This window comes from Gavialis gangeticus, unplaced genomic scaffold, assembly GCF_001723915.1.
Source record: "Gavialis gangeticus isolate Ggan-Ray unplaced genomic scaffold, GavGan_comp1, whole genome shotgun sequence".
Lineage (NCBI taxonomy): Eukaryota > Metazoa > Chordata > Crocodylia > Gavialidae > Gavialis > Gavialis gangeticus.
Window position 1 is genome coordinate 24,211,175 of NW_017729008.1, and position 11,688 is coordinate 24,222,862.

At 44.3% G+C, this 11,688-nt stretch overlaps 1 protein-coding gene across 7 annotated transcripts in view; it reads right to left on the reverse strand.

The window, feature by feature from the left end:
* Nucleotides 1-11,688, reverse strand: part of CACNA2D1 (calcium voltage-gated channel auxiliary subunit alpha2delta 1) — an 859,989-nt gene that overhangs the window by 468,786 nt on the left and 379,515 nt on the right. The gene's annotated exons all lie outside the window — the stretch shown is intronic.

An 11,688-nucleotide genomic window follows, 5' to 3' on the forward strand; every position in this document is an offset into this window, starting at 1 on the left:
GGGGGGATGTGCTCCCCTGTGCCCCCCCCCACGTCGCCTGTGCATATAGGTAGACAAAAACTGAGAACATTTTATATTTCTGCAGATGAATGAAACTTACATTCAGGTTACCTGTAGCTCTCAGTTACAGGTTTGCAGTCTAATAAAACAGTAACTATCTTTCAGCTAGGGACAGACATTACACATAAACCAATTTAAGTGATCAGAAACTGGTTTAAACCTATAACACAACAGACATTCAGCACACATAAACCAGTTTCAAAATGGCTGAAACCAGTGTGAGATAAACCTGGTTGAAAATAGTATCTAATGTAACTGATTGAGATCAAACTGGTTTATGCAACTTCTGTCTGAAACCCCTTCCTGGTTTAAGTTTACCCAGAGTCCCCTAGCATCCTCACATGCTCTCTGGGATGGGCTGTGCTCTCTGCTCTAGCAGAGCAGGGTTGGCCCCACCCCTCTGTCCCTGAGCAGGGACAGGCAGGGACAGGGTTTGGCCAGACACTGGCCTCTGAAGGGAGCAGGGAAGAGGATTATTTCCCCTCCTCCCACCCCTGTCCCACCAGCACCAACCTGAATTTCCCTGCTGACTGCTCCAGTGGCAGGGGCATGGCCAGGCCCTGGCAGTAGCCTGGACTGAACTGGCCAGAGAGGGGTTTAATTCCCCCCTCCCTGCCCCTCCAGCAGCGACCCAAGCTGGGGTCGGCTGGGAGTTCCCCCTCGCTACTGCAGTGGCAAGGCCCTGATGGGACAGCAGTCCTTGCCATGGTGTCCAGTGAGCGTGAGCATGGTCCCTTAGGCAGGGGGCAGAAAGTGGCGATAATCTCTTTATTGCCTGCTAAAGCATTCCAGAAAAATAATGCAATTTGTGCCATGTTAGATCACGCCTTCCTTTAGACTGCTATGGTTCACCCCCATACAGGATGGGTCTGCCATAATGTCTTTTAATTATTTTAATGGTGCTCTCATAGAACAAATCCTATCCACTCCATAAAATTTGAGTTAAATAATTTCCCTAAATCTTTATCGTGCCTCAGAAAGACAACTAGTATGGGCAGCCCAGTCTTAAAAAAGTATCAAATCCTCATGCAGTTAATAAAGAACAAAAGCAATCACAATTCAATTAGTCAGCTTTGACATCTACTTTGTGCCTGCTCAGACTACTGTCACTGGAATAAAGCAGTGTTTCACTGACTGTGCAATATTACAGCACTGCAGAGTAACTGAGTACTTTAAATACAACACGATTATGTATTACTGAAGAAAAAAAGGAAAGTTGAAAGTGATTACCTTTTTTCTGGTTAGTTCAGTGAATTAGTGATAGTGAACAAGGAAGAGCTATATTGTAAACTGCTCTAAATCATCATCGTTGCATTAGCATCTTCCATACAGAGTACAAAAGCAGTGCTATGTTATAAAGGCTAGTATTAATAATTTACCATTATACTTCTGTATTTAGATTCTAAAATCTCCTTTTAATAAATAAGTTTTATATTTGTAATTCTGACATTTTCATTTCTTTGGATATCACAACGTTTAAATTTTAACTCGCTCTGATACTATTTGTATGTCTACACTTCACGCTGCAGTGTAGTCTGTCTAAAGATTGGAAAGTTAGCTTCCACAGAACCCCACACTGCTTCCGTATACAAGCTAGCACAGGCTTTTCTAGCATGCACTGCAGTCTACAAGGTAGAAATGCACACACACACACAACATATAAAAACAGTAGAAATATTTCAAAAGATACTTTCATCATTGAATAAATTTTTTTTTGCTGTAGAAATGTTTCTGAAAGTTTCTGAGTTCTGGAAACTAAAAGAAAGAGCTGTGTACACAATTGAACAGTTCAGCTTGGGAGAGAGAAGACAGCAAAAAATTACAGGTTTCCCTCGATTTATGCAGGTTCTGTATGTGCAAATTTGCTATTAAGCAATGACCCTTTTTATACCAAAAGTTCATTATGTGTGAGATAAATTCATTCTTATGTGATCAGTGTGGTGGAAGCCTGTGTCAGCTGCTTTCTGCAGTGCATTGTGGGAGTGATGCGCACCAAAATACAGTCTCCTGTGTGGATCTGTCCTCCTCACTTGTTGTCTGCCACACGTGTTTCTGTAGTTACCATCCCCATTATGGTAACATTCACCACCACCCTGTGCTTGTGTGTACTGTGTCTGCTGTTAGTGAGTATCAAAACTGTCTTGTAAAAGTGGTAGAAATGGGTCTGGGGGTCAGTACAGTTGAGGTCTTGAAACATATCCCTTTGTTACATTGTAAAGCGAGTTCCCTTTATGCAAATTCAAGTTATGCACACTTTTCCAGGAACTCATATACAGCATAAAGCGAGGGAAACCTGTACATGCAATAGATGGTAGTCCCAACATTCACTACACGGAGAAATGCTTAGATAGTAGAAAAAGTGTTATAAAATACTGTATTTCCTGGAATATAAAACAAAGTGTGTCCCCCTCCCCACCCCATTCAGCATAAGAAATAAAGCCCCTTGTCTCAGCTTTACATATAAAGTGGGGGGAGGGTGGGCAGGCAGCTGCTTTGGCTCCGACTCTGCACTTGAGCCTGGGTTAGGGCTAAGATCAGCCTCCTGCCCCCCTCCCTGCTTGCCCTTTGCAGCTTCTGCCCCATACTCTATCCTCTCCTGCACCTCCCCTCCCCCCTTACTGTTAAGCACAGCTGGGTCCTGGCTTGGGCTGGATTCCCTCCCAGGCATGGAACATATATAAACTCCTTGCCTGGAAAATAATTTGGTATTTTTTGGTTCTGAGATGGTGAATACCCTCCCTGAAAGGAGTACTTATGGGGGGCAAGGGGAGAGACTAGTGGTGGCAAAGGTCAGGGTTAGGGGGTGGAACTTCTGATCACAAGATGGTGATATCTATCAAGAGGAGGGGCTTCCCTTGTGGCCCTCAACAGCATGCCAAAACTCAGTAAGAGGCCCTCCACCTGAAATAATTTCCCGGCCCTGTTCCAAAGTGTTTGCAGTCCTTCCCAATGTCTTATTATCTGCAGACTTGATCAGAAAAAGCTCTATTCAGCCACCCAAATCATTAAGAAATATGTTCAGCGGCACAGGATCCAGAACAGACACCTGTGGAACAAGGATGATCACCTGTCCCTAACTAGACAGGACAGTCCCAGAATGGGAACAAAGTCCCGGTCCTGGACTGCATGACTCTGGGACAGCATTTGTCCCAGATTTACAGTATCTTGCAGGGATTGGAAAATGGCAGGCAGCGTGAACAGCAGCTCCCTGCAAGTAAGTCTATGGGGGGAAAAGGGGGAGGAGGAGAGCAGATTGAGGCCCCCACAGTGAGGGAGGGAGTGGGGCAGGGGCTGGGGGCAATGCCCAGCCAGGGTGGTACATGCAGCCTGGGGCTAGGGCCAGGGCAAAGAGTGGGGCAGAGCCACAAGCAGCTCATCCAGAGAGCATGGGGGGCATGTGCCCCCCAGATTTGTGTGCAGGGAGGGGGCAGATGCAGCCTGCCCATTGCAGGCTTGGGATGCCCCACCCTACTCTTTTCTCCAGGAGCCCTGTGCTGGTTGCGTGCCCCAGGCCCACCCAGCAGTAGCATGGAGCTGTGGTCCCTGCTGTTGTGCTCGCAGAGGGTGCACAGCCAGTCTGGGGATCCCAAGGGAATGGCAGCGGGGGGGGAGTCCCAAACCCACAATAGGCAGCCTGCATCTGCCCCTGCCCACTCAGCTCTGCTCCAGCTGTGCTGCTGGTGCGGGGGAAGAGTGGAGAAATAAGACAGGTATGGGTCCTGCCTTTCCATTTTGAAAAGGTGGTCAACCTATGTGGAACACTCCAAACATTCTACATTTTAGACATTTTATTTTAAAAAAGCACACTTTGCTTGAAGTTATGCAGCTAAATTGTGTGCTCACATATAATCATTTCATTTAGGCCATTTTCTCCAGCTACTGATATTGATAAGTGTTGACTCAAACTCCTATTTCTTTCTTGTATAAGTTATAAACCAAGCAGAGGTACTCTGCTCTTGTGTGAACACTCTTGTTCCAGAAGAGTTATACTGCTGTAACTACACTGGTATATTTAGGCCAATACATTTGTCAAGGTAGAAAAGTAGCTCCTTTTTAATTTTCTTCTCTCTTTGTTTCTGTTCTTTATTACAAAATGGACTCCATTATTTCATTAGCTCAGATCAGCCTTGATTTCTTGAACACAGTCCATTAAGACCCTGGCAGTCTTAGCTTGACTCCAGCTGCACCCACTTGAAGAAGAATGGAAGATATTTTTTTTTTCATTTGGATGAGACTATGTAATAGTTGTGCCAATGATTGTCTTCCAGATTAACTTCCTCATTTATAATAGAAAGGCCATCTTAATTGTCTGTTCTTCCCCAGCTCCAGATGGGGAACTTAAAAAAATTAAGTTGTAACAATGCCAGCCTCTGCTTTTGCAAAATAGAACTCATTCTAAATATTTACGCTGCTAAAAATATTTTACTATTTGCATCTGTCTCATTCTAGACAGAAATGAACAAAATAAGGTAGGGTGAGGTCCTGGTCTAATCAAAATCAATGAGAGTTTAACCAGGAATTACAAAAATGAACTGTGATGTTCAGTGCAATATATGTTAAACATTTTTTTTTACATTAAAACTTTGTAGTGTTTTTATAAATATTGCTACATGAAAATCCATCCATTCCAAAACACAATAACAAATAAGCAAGTTATAAAAGACATGGGAGATTGTCTCCCCTCTTGTTAATACTGTATCTGTAACTAACATTTGCAATAAGCCAGTTGCTGAAAAAGACAGACATTTCAGAGGCTGTTGTATCCCCCTAAAATATATATTGTATAGAGATAAATATAGTGCTGGATAATAGTGCTGGATAAAAAGAATGCACAAGGAAGTAAGAGGAGAGTGAAAATTGAAGTTGGCTGCATTTTGTAAAGAAAAGATCCCTCCCCCACCCCAAATGGCTTGAGATTGTGTTACTTGGAATGAGGCTTATTTGGTTTCACTGAATGATGAATTTAGCAGCAACACTGTGCAAGGCTGAAGAGAGGTGACCTAGGATTGCAGAAAGCCATCTAAAAGGATGTTGTAGTCACTGATATGAGAGGGCATGAAAGGGAACATGGAATACACAAAGAATTAAAACTGAAGAACTGACAACAGGGAAAAGCCAACATAGGAAGAGCAGAGAGAAGAGAAGAGGAGGAAAGTATATTGTCAAGGGCAATGCCATGTATACAGGCAGTGGAGGGAAGAAGGGAGGAAACTGTGTTGCATTAAATGCATTTGTAACAAAAGAAGTGCATTTGTATTTGTGGCTGTCATGGTTATAAAGAAGGCAGGGTTATAAAGTCATCTGGACATTTGACCTCTCTCTGTCTGCCCATGGGCTTTTTTTCAAGTAACAGGATTAAAACAACAAAAGGCCTTTTGCACGTGTTACCTAATTTATCCCAGACGGACCAATTTGGGTTGTTAGTGAATCAGGCTGTTTCACAACAGATGCTCTTTTTCTCTTCCCCAACCTCCCCCCTCAGGTCCAGGAATCTGAAATTATTTTTCTGTTTTTTCCTGCTTGGATCCCTACTCCCATCCCAGCCCTCCCCGACACCCCACCATTGAGCAAAACAGGGCAATGGTTAAAAAAACTGAAAGGACTTAACTGTTGTATAGACTAATTAGAATTGAAGCCATTAACTTCGCTCCCTAAAGATCTGCAGAAGCACCTATCACTTTGCCTGAAGTTATCCTTTAGTAGGTAACACAACCAAAATCAAAAAGGAGAATGTAACAATCACCACAACTTTAAAAGATTTCCCTACGATTTCCACAGTGTCACCTGGACAAAGCCAGCTGAGGTGTATCCATTGTTGGTCCAGGGAGGACACGTTGAAAGGAAATAAAAGACAGGTCTCAAGAGGCAAGCATATTTGAACTGTAGTTCAAAATACATAAATAAATAAAAGTAGAGGGCCCGAGCATTAATGGGCCAAAATAAAATAAAAATTTGCCTCTCTCCTCTGAAAACAACAGACTTTCTCAGATGGTTTAATTCAGTGTATCTGACCCATAATGAGAGGAGTAAAAAAAAAAAAAAAAAGAAAACTTTTTAGGATGTTGTGAACTAGATTAATTGAAACAAAGATGAAGAAAAGGAGAGCAATAGTAATCTGATATTAAAGAAGGGAGAAGGTGGCAGTAGAAATATATAGCCCCAACTTGAGTTAAACTTAGAAAGATATGACCCATCACTAAAAAGAACCTTCTGGCTAGGGACAGACATTACACATAAATTGGTTTAAATGATCAGAAACTGGTTTAAACCTGTAACAGAACAGATACTCAATGCACATAAACCACTTTCAAAATGGCCAAAATCAGTCTGAGAGAAACCTGCTTGAATATTGTATCAGACTTAACTGATTTGGCTCAAACCAGTTTATGTAATGTCTCCCCCAGACTCCTTGATGGTTCCCAGAGGCCCCCATCATCCCGGCATGCTCTCTGGGGTGGGCAGGGCTTTCTGCTCCACAGCAGGCTGCCCCTGCCTCTCTGCTCTCTAGCCAGAGCAGGGACTGGCCCTAGCAGAGACACTGGCTGGCCTGGCTCCATTAAGGCAAAGTGGACAGGGAGGGAGTTACTTCTTCCCTCCTTCCCCTCCTTCCCCACTGCAGCTGGAGTCAGCCTGTCTACCCAGAAGCAGAGAGAAGGGGGCTGCAACGGTGACTCCTGGAGCTTGCAGACCACAGCTGCAGGGAAGGGGGGGGGGATTAATTCTTTTCCCTGCCCCCTTCACCTTAACAGGGTTGTGCTGGGTAGGTTGTCCTGCAGAGTTGGGAGGGGGGCTCTGTGCCATGCTGGCGGCGAGGGGAAACTCTTCCACTTCTTCTTCTCAGGGTGGAGAGGGGGACTCTGTGAGGCATTGAATGGGGACTCTCAGTCCTTCTCCCCTTCCCACCTCCACTGCTGTGGGGCTGGGGGGTAGGGTGGCTCCATGTGATACTGCCTGGCCCCATGGGAGAGGGGAACAGGGGGAGACTCTGTTTCATGCTTAGCCCAACTCTTCCTTCTCCTCCTCCTAGAGGGGCAGCAGGAGGTAGTTCAGCTGGGCAGGGTGGTGGGGTGGGGTAGGGGACTCCCCTATGGCTGCACACACTCCCCCCATAGCTGCAGCCCTGAGCACAGAGCTCAGCTGGACAGGGTGGGGTGGGGGGGTCTAGGGAAGTCTCCCAATGGCTGCACACACCCCCCAAGGCTGCAGCCCCCACTGTGCTCTTCGCCCCCAGCACAGAGCTGGCTGCCTCTATCCATGGGGAAGCCTCTAACCTCAGTGTAGGGGGAATCCACTGAACCCCCCAATGGCAACCCTGCCCAGCGCAGTTTCGTGCTTGGGGCTGCAGCCATGGGGGCAGTCCCCTACAGTCCCCACCCTACCCTGCCCCGCTGATCTCTGTGCTCCCACTGCCCCTCTGGTGGGAGGAGGAGGAGGTGGAAAAGTTATCCCCAGCATGAAACAAAGCCTTCAGCCTGCCCTGTGCAGGGGAGGAGTGGAAGAGTCCCACTCGGGCTGGGCAGCCTCACAGAGCTCCCCTCCCCACCCCACGTGCTGGCAGGGGAGGAGGAGGGAGAAGAGTCCCCCCCACACCAAACAGGGCACCCTGCCTGGCCCCATGGCAGTGGGGGAGAGGGAGAGGGGAGGGAGGAGAGGAAAGAGGTGCCCTCTGGGGCTGGGCAGCCCTGTGTGCCCAGACTGCTCTGGGCTGCCAGGGAACAGCTGGGGCCTGGCCACAGCCCCCTCCTCCATTCAGTTTCCCTGTGGAAGGGACCGGAGGGCTGCTCTAGTGCTCCTGGGCTTCTGGCTTGAGCCACTGCAGGCATTTGCCAAACATCTATCTACTTGTAAACCGGTTCACTCTCTGCAGGTTACACTAACGTGCAAAGACTCACTCAGTTCAGGCTTTGGCTTTTTGAATGTCTGTCTCTAGCCTCCAAGTCATCAAGTATAGTGTTAAAAGAAAGGATCAAAGCATGCTGTCAGTAATACTGAAATGCTACTAGACAACACTATAAACCGGCTTTTAAACCTTGCTACTTCGAAATACTGAAAAGAACGCTTTAGTCTCTTTAAAACAGAAGCAGTCAAGGTGTTTTAAATTATACCAAATGGTGCAAACAGTTATTGGAAAACTTGGCACTGTCTATAGATGAAAGGATTTTTCATACCAGTAAATCTAGCAAATAATATCCACTCACTTTATAAATGTATTTGGTTATTTCATATCTAGCACACCATGTGATCTTAACTGCTTAACTCTGTTACTCAACATGTACCTCGTGTTAACCATGTGCTTTGCTATATAAGCACCTTAAGAAGCTTTCCCAGTTAACAAATTTTGGGGGTGAAACTCTGACCTCAACAGCAGTTCGTTTTTTTTCTATTTATTTCAATAGAATGCTTCTGAAGGGGTTAGCTTTCTCATGCACCATCTTGTTTTGACTCTTCAGTTAAGAGAGAGCACCAGTAAGCTGGCACTCTGTTGTGAGAGGTGGCAGAGTCCATTGTACTCAACATGGAAATAAGAATCATGAACTGATAACCTCCAAAATCCTCCACTGACACTGACTCTGTCTCAATTGCCTCAGTTATTTATATATGCCAATGTGCAAATATTATCCCCAAAAACAAATAATAATATATAAAAAATACAGTTCGATGCAATAGGTATAATAGTTAAAGCCATTTGCATAGCAAGAGAATCTACAAACACAAACCCCAAGGAGACAGGAGCACAACCCCTTTTCTTGTGCAGTCATACCGATTTGGAAGGAATACCAGACACAGTGATTCAAGTTAGGGAACTCCAATGAAGGATCAGGGCCATGCTTTTCACTAGGAGATAAAATGACATTACTTAAGGAGAGAAAGCCTTACACCCATCACTAGGGGGAACAGATTTATATGCAATACGCTGCGGGTGCATTCTGTTTTTTTCCAAGTGTCCAACCTTGAAATACTACTACTTGAAGTACTACTCCACCAATTTATTTAAAAGGTTTGTGGCAGAGATGGCATTGTGGAAAAAACATAATTAATGGGGAAAAATAAAAAGACCCCAAATTTCCCATCCCATCAGTAACTGTAACATTTTGCTTTTAGAGGTAAAACAAGAGAAAAGTCTCACTGGAGTGTGTCTATTCCTATTCTATTCATTCTGGGAAATCTTTGGGTTACAATTGGGCAGGGCTGACTATTCTCAATCCAACCTAAGCTGCCTTCTCCCGATCTCCTCTATCAACAGAAAAAAAGACAAACACATAGAGATGTTAAATTAATGTTAAGGTTACTATAGTAGATACAATGAAAAATGCATATTTGTATCATTAAGAGTAAAAGTTATAAGCCTTAAAAGTATGGAGGTGACAAGATAAGAAAACGTATGTTATACATAACTTGTCTGTGTTATTTTTATAATAAATATTACATGGCCAAGCTTTATTATCAGTTATTCTGTCATAAACCCAGAAAAAATTAAGTAAGAGTTAATCTGGTCCACAAGGAATTCTTAAGCTAAAAACTAGGTTTTTGGAAGATTTTTTTTTTCCCCACACTAGGTTTCCTGCTACTTCTTACATAATTTTTTTCTGTTGTGCATAGGCTTTCCTATCATGCAAAACACCGGTGTCTGCAGAGATTTGCAGGCACATCAAATGGAACCAGACTCTTAGGAATTTACCATTCCTACGTGTATTTTTTAAGGGATGCAGAACTGGAGTTTTTCCAGAAAACTTAAAACTCTCAGGCTTGAAGAGTTTAAATGAACTGAAATCAGTTTGAATTAATTATTCATCAGGCATCAGCTTCTGATTTTCTTATGCACCTATGCTGTGAAAAATGCCCTGCTTTGTTTTATAGGTCATTAGGTTTTGTCAGATCATTGCCACACATTGCATTATAGTGTTTTATCAAGATCTTTAAATATTAAGACATTAAAAATCTCACCACCACTGTTAGAGTCCGTCAGTAGTATCAGTTTTATAGTTTTAATTTCTACAGATTAAATTGCAGCTCAGAGAGATCAAGTACCTGCTTAGATCATACAAAAATCTGTGGCAGATGAAGAAAAATCTGAGTCTCTAAATTGCTCACTGTCCTACTATGAAGAGAGATGATGATGAAAAATGAACATTTAAAAGGTGGGGAAAGACAGATACCTTGTCATCTGTCCTCAGAATCTCAAAACAAACCCGCACTTTAAAAAGAATTTGGTTATTCCCCATCCATCATCTTGATTCCACACCTTTGTTCACCTTTACACACCCAGCTTCTGGATGTTTGAAATGGAAGTAACGTACCACCATGGAAAAACATTTGCTTTCTTTTCATTTCAAGTAAGCTGGGAAAAAGAAAATACTGAAATACTTACCTTCAAAGCCAAACCAAACAACACATCCCTTAATGATGTTCAATGTAATATGCAAATTGTGGAGGCAATTATTGATTTGAAATATTGTCGAAATAAGCGTTCATTCGTTCCAATGCTTATGCACACTGAAATGAATTTCCACACTTCAAAAAGAATCGTTCTGTTCTGGAAAGCAGATCTATCAAAATAGCAGCTTGTTACTCTGCCAATCAGCCCTTTGAACATAGTTGAATCAGATCAAAAAGTGGCTCCTATTTTTTTTTTTAAATGCACACCTCCCAATTAGCATTCCAAAGCAGTAAAGTTAAATGAGCTAGCTTATGCTACAAACACAGGCTACAGTACTACAGGAAGGGCCGTTCCTGGGAGGGGGCGAATCGGGACAACCACCCCAGGCCCTGTGCTTTGAGGGGCCCTGCAATGACGTGCTGCCACTGCCTTCACGTCCGGCAGCTCGGCATGCCACCCCCACTGCTGAAATTGGTGCCTCTGGCTCCTCACACCTCTCCCTGCTGAATCTGCCGCCAGCTTCCTCGCGTCCTGGGGCAGGGCCCCTCAGAGGCTGATTTGCCCTGGGCCCCATACCCTGCTTGGATCGTCTCGACTACAGAAAAATTAAATAGTGTGATGCTATAGCCACTTGGGCAAATAATGCTCTAGCATGTATCAACCGATGCATCTCCAGCAAAACCAAGCAGGCGATTCTTCCACTCTGCTCAGCACTGGTGACACCACAGCTGAAGTACTGCATCCAGTTCTGGGTGTCACATTTTAATAAGGACATGGACAAGCTTAAGAGAGTCCAAAGAAGAGCCACCCTTATGATCAGAGTCTTATACAGTAAGCCATATGAGGTGTTTAACACCGAAAAATGCAAGGTTCTCCACCTTGGGAGGCAAAATCTGCAGCCTCCTTATAGGCTCGGCAGTGCTATGGAAGAAAGAGACTTGGGGATCATCATTGACCACAAGATGAACGTGAGCCTGCAATACGATGCTGCAGCTAGTAAAGTGACCAAAACACTGGCTTGCATCCATAGATGCTTCTCAAACAAATCCTGGGATGTCATTCTCCCCTTGTACTCGGCCTTGGTGAGGCCGCAGCTGGAGTACTGCATCCAGTTTTGGGCGCCACAATTCAAAAAGGACATGGAGAAGCTTGAGAGAGTCCAAAGAAGAGCCACGTGCATGATCAGAGGTCAGGAAAACAGACCTTATGATGACAGGCTGAGAGCCATGGGGCTCTTTAGCCTGGAAAAG